Source organism: Macaca nemestrina, chromosome 9, assembly GCF_043159975.1.
Source record: "Macaca nemestrina isolate mMacNem1 chromosome 9, mMacNem.hap1, whole genome shotgun sequence".
Lineage (NCBI taxonomy): Eukaryota > Metazoa > Chordata > Mammalia > Primates > Cercopithecidae > Macaca > Macaca nemestrina.
This window is the reverse complement of record NC_092133.1, coordinates 89,445,747-89,456,892: the sequence shown is the minus strand read 5'-3', so window position 1 is coordinate 89,456,892 and position 11,146 is coordinate 89,445,747. Positions and strand designations below refer to the sequence as shown.

Here is an 11,146-nt window from a genome sequence, read left to right as displayed (position 1 = left end):
AGACTGGCCAAAGTAGGGAAGTCATCACTTAGAGGGGTGGGCAAAGATTGTGTGTTAGTTTCCTACCGCTATAACAAATTACCACGATCTTGTGGCTTAAACAACAAAAATCCACAATCTTATGGTTCTAGAGGTCAGAAGTCCAAAATCAGTCGCACAAAACCAAGGTGTCAGCAGGGCTGGTTGTTTCTGGAGGCTGGAGGGGAAGCTGTCTCCGTGCTTCTTCCGCCTTCCAGAGGCTGTAGGCATTCCTTGGCTTTAGTCCCTTCCTCCATCCTCAAAGCCAGCAGTGGAGCAACTTCAAACTTTTTCTCTCTTTCGTCGTCGTCTTTTTTTTTTTTTTTTTTTGAGACAGGGTCTTGCTCTGTCACCCAGGCTGGAGTACAGTGATGCAGTCATGACTCACTAAAGCTTCAACTTCCCCAGCTCTAGTGATCCTCCCACCTCAGCCTCTGGAGTAGCTGGGACCACAGGTGCACACCACCATGCTCAGCTAAGTTTTGTATTTTTTTGTAGAGACAGGGTCTCACTACGTTGCCCAGGCTGGTCTTGAACTCCAGGCCACAAGCGATATGCCCACCTTGGCCGCCCAAAGTGCTGGGATTACAGGTGTGAGCCGCTGCACCCAGTCTCACTCTTTCTGGGCCTCTGCTTCTGTCATCACATCTCCTTCCATGACTCAGACCCCTTTGTATCCCTCTTGTAAGGACCCTTGAGGTGAGACGACCCATCTGAATAATCTCAAGATCCTCCACTAATCACATCTGTAATGTCCCTGCTATCATATAAGGAAACATACTCACAGATTCCAGGGATTCGGACACAGACATTTGGGGGGTCTTTATTCTATAGAAAACAATGGGACATTTCCCAAGAGTTGAACATGTGTATTGCCTATGACCCAGGAGTTGCAAATTCCAGCCTACGTTTGGGGAACTCTTGCACCTGGGCACCAGGAGACAGGTACCCAGCACTTCCTGGGTCTAGTCCTCATAACCCTCTGATCTCGCCTCCTTTTATTCTTGGCCACACTTACTGTTTTCCAGCCATACAGGCTGCTGTGGAATGAGGAATTGGGCCAGCTTTTGTCCTGGTTTCTGGATGGGAGCCTCTAAATCCTTGGAATTTCCCCGGTGACAGGAATGTCTTTGTTATTCCTGGTGGGCGCCTCGGACCACATCTGAATTTATGCCAAGATGGCTCAGAGTGGGGCTGGTCAGGCCCGAAAGACCAACCCTGTGATTAGAGGGTGGGCCTTGGAGCCACACGCTATCATCCCAACTTCTGGGGAGAGGAGCTGCAGCACAAAGCACGTGGTGCTGATTGCTCAGTCATGCCTGTGCAACGAAGCCCTGGATGCAGAAACCCAACTCTAGACACACAAGCTCAGATGAACCTCTCTCATCGGCAATGCCTTTTGCATGTTGTTACCCATAGATGTGTCAGGACGGTGATGTACTTGACTCCCTGGCAGAGGCCATGGAAGCTTTGCGTCTGGGACCCTCCCAGACCTCAACCTTTGAGACTTCTTCGTTTTTTTTGAGACTCTTCTTGTGGCTGGTCCTGACTCGGCCTTTCTGCTATGGTGAAGCTGTCGTCGTGAGCAGAGTGCTGACTGAGTTCCGAGCATGTTCCAGTGAATTCCACTCGAGGGAGAACTGCTAAATTTGGAGCCAGTTGGTCAGAAGCGCAGGTGGCCTGGGGCCTCCAAGTTTGCGGTGTGTATCTCAGTGAGGGCACTCTTAACCTGTGAGGTCTGGCCTCGGCCTGGGGAGTCAGGCTGCCCTGGGTTGACCAGGCCCTTCTCCATTGGTCTCAGTGTGGCCCCACCCACTGCCTCCTTGCACAGGCCCCTCCCTCTGCTGGAGCTATCACTGGACAGCTGCACAACACTGTCCTCACCCCAAGTCTCCGCCTATATATCAACTCAGGGCTGTGTAGCCTCTACCCTGGTACTTTTCACCTTCTCTGCTTTTCATTCCCAGTGAGCGCTTACCACCCTCTAACATAAAACACAATTTCCCTATTTTTTCCTGCTCATTGTAGTCAGCCACCTCTAGAATACCCCTGTGGGAAGGGATTTTCATCTGTCTTGATCACTGCTGTATCCCCATGCCTAAAATAGTGGCCAGTTCACAGTAGGTACTCAAGAAACATTTGTTCAGTGGATGGATGAATATTCATAACAGCATTGTTCATAATAGCAAAAACGTGTCAATGCCCCAAATGACTATTAGCAGTAGATTGGATAAATCTATTACAGTGTGCCTTTAAAAGTTAATTCGTTGCTTAAATGGTCAAATAAGCATTGTATGTATTTATAGTGTACAATGTGTTGTATTAAAATATGTATACACATTTTGGGCATCTACATGGTCCTATATATATTAAAGAAAATGAATCTGTCATTAAAAACCTTTCTACAGTGAAAATTCAGGTGCAGAGAGCTATTAATATTCTCACTGAATGGGTGTATTCTTATTGAAAATCCGTGGAGCACAACTTTATGATTTTTGTCTATGTATTTTATACTTACAAAAAATTATCCTTAGGAGGCTGAGGCAGAAGAATTGCTTGAGTCCAGGAGTTCGAGGCTACAATGAGCTATGATTGTGCCACTGCACTCTAGCCTGGGGGACAGAGTGAGAGCCTGTCTCAAAAAAATAAAAAAGCTATAAAAGTTTACTTAAAATGAGTAAGCAAATAAATAATATGGGGAGTGGTAGATGGGCATACAGATGAAACAGAATTGGCCATGTATTGATCATTGTTGAAGTTGGGCCATTGAGTTTATTGTATATACCTTTTTAGCCATTACTATTATAAGCGAAATCTTCCCGAATAAAATATTTTTTGTAAAAAATAGTAAGATCATATTACTTTGTGCAAACCCTCCACCTCCCTCTGAGTCAAAACCATAGAGGGCTGATGGTTGGCCAGGCTCTTGGCAATGTGGTCCACCTGGCAGCTCCTGCAGGCTCCTCTCTACCACACTCACTCATCGCCACCTGGCGTCCTTCTAAGGCATCCTTCACCTCAGGGCCTTTGCATTTGCTGTTCTCTTTGCTGAAAATGTTCATTCTTCAGATTTAGTATAGCTTGCCCCAGTTAGGTCTTAGCTCAAATATGATGCTTTCTGCCAAGATTTCCCTGATCACCCAAAATAAAATCCCCAACCCAGCAGAGAAGGCTGGTGGTGAGAGACTACAGTTCTAGCTACTCAGGAGGCTGAGGCAGGAGGCTCACTAGAGTCAGGAAGTCCCAGGCTGTAGAGCATAGTGATTGCACCTGTGAATAGCCACTGCACTCCAGCCTGGGCCACACAGTGAGACTTCCCCTTAAAAAAAAAAAAAAAGAATCCCCAACCCTACAAGCTCCCCTCCCCGTCTCTTCGCTTGCTCCCTCTCCCCGCTGGGCCTCTCTCTGGGATCTGCAGTATCTGACACATGGACTATTTATGTGTGTTTTTATTCACTGCCTACTTCCCACAAGAATGCAAACTCCAACCAGACATTCACAGCCGAATCCCAGTGCCCCATCTTACACTTGGCATACAGGTGTTCAAGACACAGGACTGAGTAAGCAAGGTCCTCAGCCTCTTCAAGGGGTGCTGTAGGGCCCCTCCCAATTTTTTCACACAGACCCCTCCACCTGGGGGCTTCGTGGCCGCAGACCTGTTTCACACTGGCTCTCGTCTGACTGCCTGCAAGAGTCACTCCGGGCTACCCTCAGGTCAGGCCACGGGGAGAAGGTGACCCTTTAGAGCGACAGGAAGTTCCACTGGATGCCAGAAGACCTGTGTCCTGCTTTAGTGGTTCTGAAATCTCTCAAGGTGGCTTTGGAGCCTTGCTCTGCGACTTACTGGCACTGAGACCCTGCAGGGTCACCGCACTCCCTGTACATCAGTTTACTAACCAGTCCAATGGGAACAAACCCGCCACCGATCTTACAGGGCGATTGTGATGGTTAAGGCGAGTAACCCAAGGGGCCAGGACTTGCCCACAGAAGGACTTTCACGGTCTGATGCCATTGACAAAAATTTTGCCAGCTCTGCGGGAGTCCCCAGAGGGCCTTTTAAATGCGGTGGCCGCATCGCCTCCTAGCTTGTCTGTCGCCTTATTCTTTTTTTTTTTTGAGACAGAATCTCACTCTGTTGCCCAGGCTGGAGTGCAGTGGCGCGATCTCAGCTCACTGCAAGCTCCGCCTCCCGGGTTTTCGCCATTCTCCTGCCTCAGCCTCCCGAATAGCTGGGACTACAGGCGCCCGCCACCACGCTCGGCTAATTTTTTTTTGTATTTTTAGTAGAAACGGGATTTCACCGTGTTAGCCTAGATGGTCTCGATCTCCTGACCTCGTGATCCGTCCGCCTCGGCCTCCCAAAGTGCTGGGATTACAGGCGTGATGCCTTATCCTTTTTAAATGAAAGCCTGGCCGCCCTCTCCTGGCGCCTGCCCTGTCCCAGTGCCCTCTGCCCGAGCCCCGTCTCGTGCCCTACCTCCCCCTGCACCTTTGCCCCGCACCCTCCTCCCTCTGCGCCCCGCGTCCCGCGCTCGCCCGCTCCCCGCGCTCTCGCGCCCGCTCCGTGCCCGCTCGGCGCTCGCTCCGCGCTCGCTCGCTCGCGCTCCCCGGCGCCGGCTGCGGAGGGAGCTGCTCTGCCCGCAGCTGGCGCAGCGCGGGGGCGGCCGCGGGTGGGCGGGTGCCGCGGGCCCGGGCGCCGAGCATGAGCCGCCGCCGGCGCCGGCCGCGCGCTGCTCGGGGCCCGATTGCGGCGCGAGGGCGGCGCGGGAGCGACGCTGGCCCGGACCGAGGTAGGCAGCGGCCGCGGACCTTCAGTCCCTCGGGGCCCTCGCCCGCGCCCGGGGCCGTGCCCTCTGGTTGCCGGCGCGGGCAGGGCGGGGCGTGCGCGGGCCCAGGGTCCCGGCTCGACGCGGCCGTCGTGGGGCCGGGGCGCGGGCTCTGGGCGCGGGGCGGGGGACGCGCGCGGGGGAGGGCGGCCGGGAGCCCGGCGCGCGGAGTTGCTGAGAACTCCGCCCGGGGCTGGACGGCGCCAGGACCCCCTGCGCCCTCCGCCCCTGCAGTGCACCCGGAGGGCCGTGCCGTGCCAGGCCGGGCGTGGCAGGAGCGCACGCGGCGGGCGGGCGTGGGCACTGCGGGCAGGTCCGCTGCCCGGAGCCTGGCATGGGGGTGGGGGCTGGGGAATCGGAGGAGCTCAGGGCTGCGCAGTTGGAAGTTTCCATTTGCTCTTCTGCATTCTGGGCCCCGCCGTGGTATCTCACGCCCTTGCTGTTTGGCGAGGAATTGGGGCTTGAGCTCTGCATCTGGGGGAGAGGGCCAGGGCCATGCCAGGTGTCTCCCTCTCCCTGCTGGGCAAGGGTCATTTGAAGGACCACGCTCTCTTTGCCCCGGGCCTTGTCGGCCCCAGGGATGGGGCAGGTGCAGCTGGTTCTGGTCTGAGGGTCGGTGAGTGAGAGGTGGGGGCGGAAGTCCCCTGCTGTGTGTGGAGGGACGCGCTGGCAGGTTCATGTGCCCTGCATTTCTGGCTGCCTCTGGGTACTAGACCTGGTGGATGTTTACAGGGAGGCCGCAGTCTGCCTCTTGGGAGCCACCTGGGGGCAGAGACCTGGTGGTGGTCAGCGCTCTCTCCCTCCCTGCCCAGAGCAGCGAGCTCCTCCCTGGTTCACCCTCCCCACCACTGCCACTCTTCTCCCACTGTCCTGCGCGGGAAGGGCCCCGATGGCCTTCGGCCGCAGGATTCCAAAACACAGGAGTCAGGCTGGGTGCAGGGGAGCCTCCCCGAGGCCTTGCTTCCCTCTGCCCCCTCCCAGGGTTCTTCTGCCCCCTCCGGATGCAGTCTTGCCAGCCCAGCCTGTCCAGCTCGGTGCCCTGGACTCTAAGGGACTCTAGGGGGCCTCCACCCGAGAGGCCACAGGTCTTGATTCGTGAACCACAGGCAGGCTGCAGGCCTCTGAGACTCAGTTTCCCCATCTGTAGACTGACACAGTTTTGATGACCTCTGAGGACATTTCCACCCTGGTGTCCAGTGACACTTTGCTTTGGAACCTCAGGACCCCAGCCCAGGAAGGGGAGATCCGGAGCGGGGGGACATGGAGGACCTTGGCTGGGTGGCCAGGGACACATGGGTGGTTTCTCTGCCCCTCCAGCCAGTGCGTGTCCTTAGGGCTGTGGTTGGTAGTGACCCAGCGAGGTGGGTGCAGCAGGCCCACAGGCCCTACTTCTGAGAAGGGTGTGAGCTGTGTGGATCCCCCAGGCTCTCTGGTGAAGTGGAGAAGCTGTGTCCTCCTGCACATGCCCCTGGGTTTGCGAACCAAGCAGGTATCCCAGGTGTGCCTTGGCCTGAAGGCCAGCCAGCGAGTTTGTTTTTCTCTGGGAGACATCTTCGAGCTGCCAGCCGGATGGCTCCCTTCCACCTGGCAAAACGTGGAAATGGAACAGTTCACACAGAGCAGAGGGGTTTTTTGGTGTAACTTAGCAACTGCAGGCAGGGGAGGAGGAGTAGGAGGGATAAATGGCATTTGTGCTGGACAGTGGCTGGTGCGGGGAGAGCCACACACACAGTGGCCCCCGGCAGTGGGAGGGGCCAGCCAGGGAGGAGAGCGAGTGTACACTGGGACACAGTGTGGCCAGGAGCCCCTGAGCACGCCGGTCCCCACCTGTAGAATGATGCCAGGGGCAGGATGGGACAGCTTTGGTTGGCCTTTGGTTTTTGGCAACAGAACCGTGGGTTTCACAGAAGCCATATTTGTCAAATAGGTCAAGTGAAGGTGCTATGCCAAGGCAGGGATGGGGCCAGGGGGTTTGGCCCCCCCACTGTCCTCAGGAGAGGGGCTGGTGGAGGGATGCTCTTCTCTGCATGGCCCACCCCAGGGAAGGGGCGCTGGGCTGCTGGGGGTAGTCCCAGGGGCAAGCAGATAGCAGATGGGGAGGAGACTCAAGGCATCTCCCCGACCCCTCCCTGCTGCCCCTTGACGGCCCCTCCCTCCCCTTCCCCCTTTTTCTCCTGAGGCCATCTGCTTGGGCCCAGCGCTCTGGCTGTTTTTCTCTTGGAGCTTCCAATCTGCCTCCTGTAACTCCCACCCACTCCAGCCTGCCTCCCGGCTCCTCTGCCCTCCCCTGCCCACTCCCTGCTGGGGAGGATGAGTGTTTACCTAGCAAGGGTGTGATGTGCGGAGGGAGGGGACTGAAGTGGCACTGGTGGGCTGACAGTCATAGAGGAGGGCCTCTGATACCCACTGGTGAACTGCTGGGGGTGTCAGAGGCCCTTCCCTATGGCTGTCAGCCTGACCTGCGGGGGTCCAGAGAGGGCTCACTGCCCACTTTTTGGGTGTATCCCTGTTGCCCCTTTCTGGGCACAGAACCTGGGGCTGTGGGTGTGTGAGAGTGGGCTCTGGGCTGGCCCAGAGTGGCAAGCTGCCAGGAGCCCATGCAGAATGTCCCTGCACGCTGGGACACCAGGAATTCCCCAGCTAGCAGCCTGGGAGCAGGGGTGGGAAGGTCAACTGGTATGGCCAGCAGTGGCTTGGTGGGCACTGTGTGAAGGGAAGCCTGAAAGTCCCTTGGGGTCCTGGCCTGCTCAGAGTGGGAGAGGGGCTCTGGCCTCAGGGCTCACCACCTGGGACAGGCTGGTAGAGGCTGCTCCAGGCACCGTGACAGAAGGCTGTGAGGAGTGTCGGACCAGGAGTGGACAGGTCTGAGGACCCAAGTGGGGCCTGTGCTGTGATGGACGGGGTGGGGATGTGACTGCTGCTGTGGCCATCCCTGCCTGGTGGACTGTGGAGAGGGAAGCCAGGCAGGGAGAGTAGTCAGGTGGCCCTGGCTCTGCTGCAGCGCTTCCCAGGAAGCACATGGGTGCTTTTGGGCATGACTCAGGATGACACCCAGTGAGCCTGTTCTGGGAAGCTCCTCTGCACCTGTAGTTGCCTGCCTTGCCCTGGGCGCTGCTTGGGCTGGGGTAGGGGCTGGGCTGTGGGCCTGTGCTGCCCAGGGCAGCCAGCAGGGGCTCCAAGGCCTGCCTGTCTCTTGTGAGCTGGCTGTGGGGTTCTTTGTGAATTCAGGGAGCAGAGGCCAGCACCGGCTCAAAGAGGAGAGGCCTGGGCTGGGACTCTAGACAGAACAGCCCAGGGCGGGCACTTCATACGTGGGATGCAAAGATGTGGCTGCTCGGTTGACAGGTGCTTTTCCTTTTTTAAAAACAACGAGAAACTTGCTCAGCCGTCCCCACCCTGGTTGCCTGTGCGGGTTGACTTTGAAGACATGTTCTCTGCTCACTCTGAATCCTCACTTCCCACTCACTCCCACCCACGCCAATCTGCACACACCTCCTTCAGTCCAGGGATGTCTTGTTGAGAGGCCGTGGACGTCCACTGCCTTCCTCCCAGACACCCATTTCCTGGGCTTGGCTGGCCCCTGGTTCTCCTCCTCCTGTCCCGGTACGCTCAAAGTCCCTGTTCCTCAGGACCTGGGCTTAAACCCTTTACCCAGCCACAGCATCTGTTCCCTCCTCCATGCTCATCCGGTTCCAGCTCCCATCAGCCCCCACCTGTTCTCTGGGCTCTGTCAGGTGTGAGCCTGCTGGACGCCTCCCAGGTGATGATGCACATCATCATGCCCCTTAACCTTGCCTGCCCCAGGTTCCCCATCTGAGCACATGGGCAGCCGGCTCTCCCTTGCCCCCTCTGCCAGCTTCCCTTTGCCTGGAGTTGTCAGCCAGTCTGGCACACCCCACTCCAGACCTCTCTTCTGCCCCTTCGCTGCCTCTCCCTGCTCACTGCCACCTCTATGGGCCGGGCCGCCATTCCCTGGCCAGGACATTTGCAGTGGCCTCCTTACCCTGCAGTCTCTTCCCCTACTCAGGACATGGCCTCTGCTGGGACTCCCTCCTCCCAGGAGGCTCCCAGTCTTCCTCAGGTGCCTTCCTGAACTTTCCTGCTGTGCAGGGGTTTTGGGGCTGTTCTGCAGCAGCCGCCCTGGGTGTACTTGTCTGTGATCCCCTGGGGTCCAGTCTGCACGAGGCCTGTTGGAGTCCAGCCACGAGACAGTGGCTATGCTGGCAGATTCAGCGAACATCCATGGGAGGTGCATGGAAGTGCCTGAGCCACTGTGTGTGGTGGGGCAGAGCTGCCTGGCCTGGGCCATGTTGCTGCGCCCACACCAGGGAGAGGAGAGGAGAGGAGAGGAGAGGAGAGGGAAGCTGACCTGAGAGCCCTGGGACAGTCTGGGGGGATGGTGTCTGGGGTCCTGGACCAGGAAGGAATTCTGGGAGGCGGGGCTGGGAGGCCAGCACCCTGTGTGTTGTCACCACCACTTCTGTTTCTCCAAGTGTCACCCTTAGACTCTACCTTGAAGAGAGAGTTCTCCCTGGATCTGGTTACCATGGCAACACTGTTAACAAAGAGTAGCTTCCGTGGAGGAGGCTGGCGGGAGCTGGGAGAGGAGAGGGGGCGCGTTCTGATGGTTTACCAGCAGGGCTTGTTTCCCCACCCCCACCAAGGCTGCCCAAATCTGGTGGACCCTCCCCCACCCTCTCTGCCCATGGGGCTCTCCAGGTCTCTGGTACCCTGACCCACCGAATGTGAATGTCAGGCAGCCTTGAGTGCATCCGGGTGTGTCCTGGACCCCAGCCACAGCTGGGTCACTGGGGCACTGGGGCAGGCCTCCTCCTTGGGGCCTGGGGAGACATGCCCAGCCACAGCACCAGGTACTTCCCAGGGTGAGGATCTGCATTTTGTCCCTGTACAGACACAGACTCCAAGGTCCAGATTTCTCCTACCTGGACTTCTCTGCAGGAGAGTTCTGTGCCCAGCTTTTTCTGGCCAGTGCTCTGAGCATGCCCTCTGGGCCCCGCTTCTCCCAGGGCTGTGGTCTGGATGGAGGTAATGTGCAGCCCTGAGCCAGGCTCTGGGTGAGAGCTGGGCAGCCCCAGCTTTGCTGGCTGAGGAGAGGAGGGTTGGCCCCAGTTGCTGGGACCCAAGGCTCTGCCCTCAGAGCTGGGGGAGGAAGGATGGGCCAGAGGCAGTGCGAGTGGACCAGCTGGGAGGATGGGGCTTGGATGAGGTTGGAGCTTGGGGAGTTCTGGCGGTGCCCTGATGCTTTCATGAGTTAATTACTCAGAGCGGGTAGGGGGCTGCATCAATTATTCATTTTATTATTGCTGTTAGCAGTGGGTGGCTGGATGAGGAGTGGAGTCCCCCACAGGCCAGGCCAGGCCAGGTGAGCATTGGTGGCACCTGGGAGAGCCCAGGTCCTGCCCACACGGTCCATTGCAGGCATGGCCCTTCCTGCTCGGTCCCACTAGGGGGACAGGGCCTTCTATGCCCTGTGCCCCTCCCTCCTCTGGCCTGGTTGTCTCTGGGAGCCGAGCTCACCTTGACCAAGCTGGAGTGAGTTGGACCTGCTGTGAGGTGACCTGCGGGTACCTGGGCCAGATCGACTGCCCTATGGGGAGTGGTGGTGGTGGAGAGGGCTGATAGTAAACTGCCCTGGCAGGTGTGGCCAGGGGTCTCAGCTGTTCTTCATGGAAAGGCCATGGCAGCCAGAACCACTTCCAAGAGGGGGTGGGGCCGAGGGGGAGGGCACTCTCACATTGGTGGGGCCTGGAGGGGAGGCCCACAGCTGTGGTCACCAGGCACCCACCAAGCCTGGTAGGTGCACACAGGCTGCACAGTCAGTGCTGGCTCGGAGATGCCCGCACAAATGTTAAAGAAGCTGCTATTCAGGCCAAGTGTTCCAACTACAGTGCAATTAAGAGAGAAAGTGATAACAAAATGGATAACTCTAAAAGAATCGTATATTTAGAAAATTTGAAACGCATATTTGAATGATGGGTCAAAGAAACAGTGGAATCGAAAGTTTGGGGTTAAATGATAAAAAATAGAATGCTGCGCGCTCTGGGTCATGGCTGTCGAGGGCTACATGCCCTGCTGCCTGCTGACTTCTGGAGAGCCCAGTTGTACAGGAGAAGTCCACACCCAGGTGCCCTCCTTGGCTCCCACAGTGGGAAAGGTGGGAGGGGGCAGGACAGTGGCCAGGCCTCCTGTGGGCACGGGAGTCTCCCTGCTGGGGTCCTGAGAGGGGGTCGGATCCTGGCTTCTCCGTGGGGTCTGGGTCTGGGGAGCCGCCTGGCCCTGCC

The 11,146-nt window shown here is 57.5% G+C and overlaps 1 protein-coding gene across 1 annotated transcript in view; it reads left to right on the top strand.

Moving 5' to 3' along the window:
- Positions 1-4,588: 4,588 nt before the first annotated feature.
- The window catches only part of LOC105486611 (RasGEF domain family member 1A), a 70,046-nt gene continuing 63,488 nt past the window's right edge, over positions 4,589-11,146 (top strand). Inside the window, exon 1 of the mRNA XM_011749537.2 lies at positions 4,589-4,808. The gene's annotated coding sequence lies outside the window, so the exon portion shown is untranslated. The remainder of the gene's footprint in view (positions 4,809-11,146) is intronic.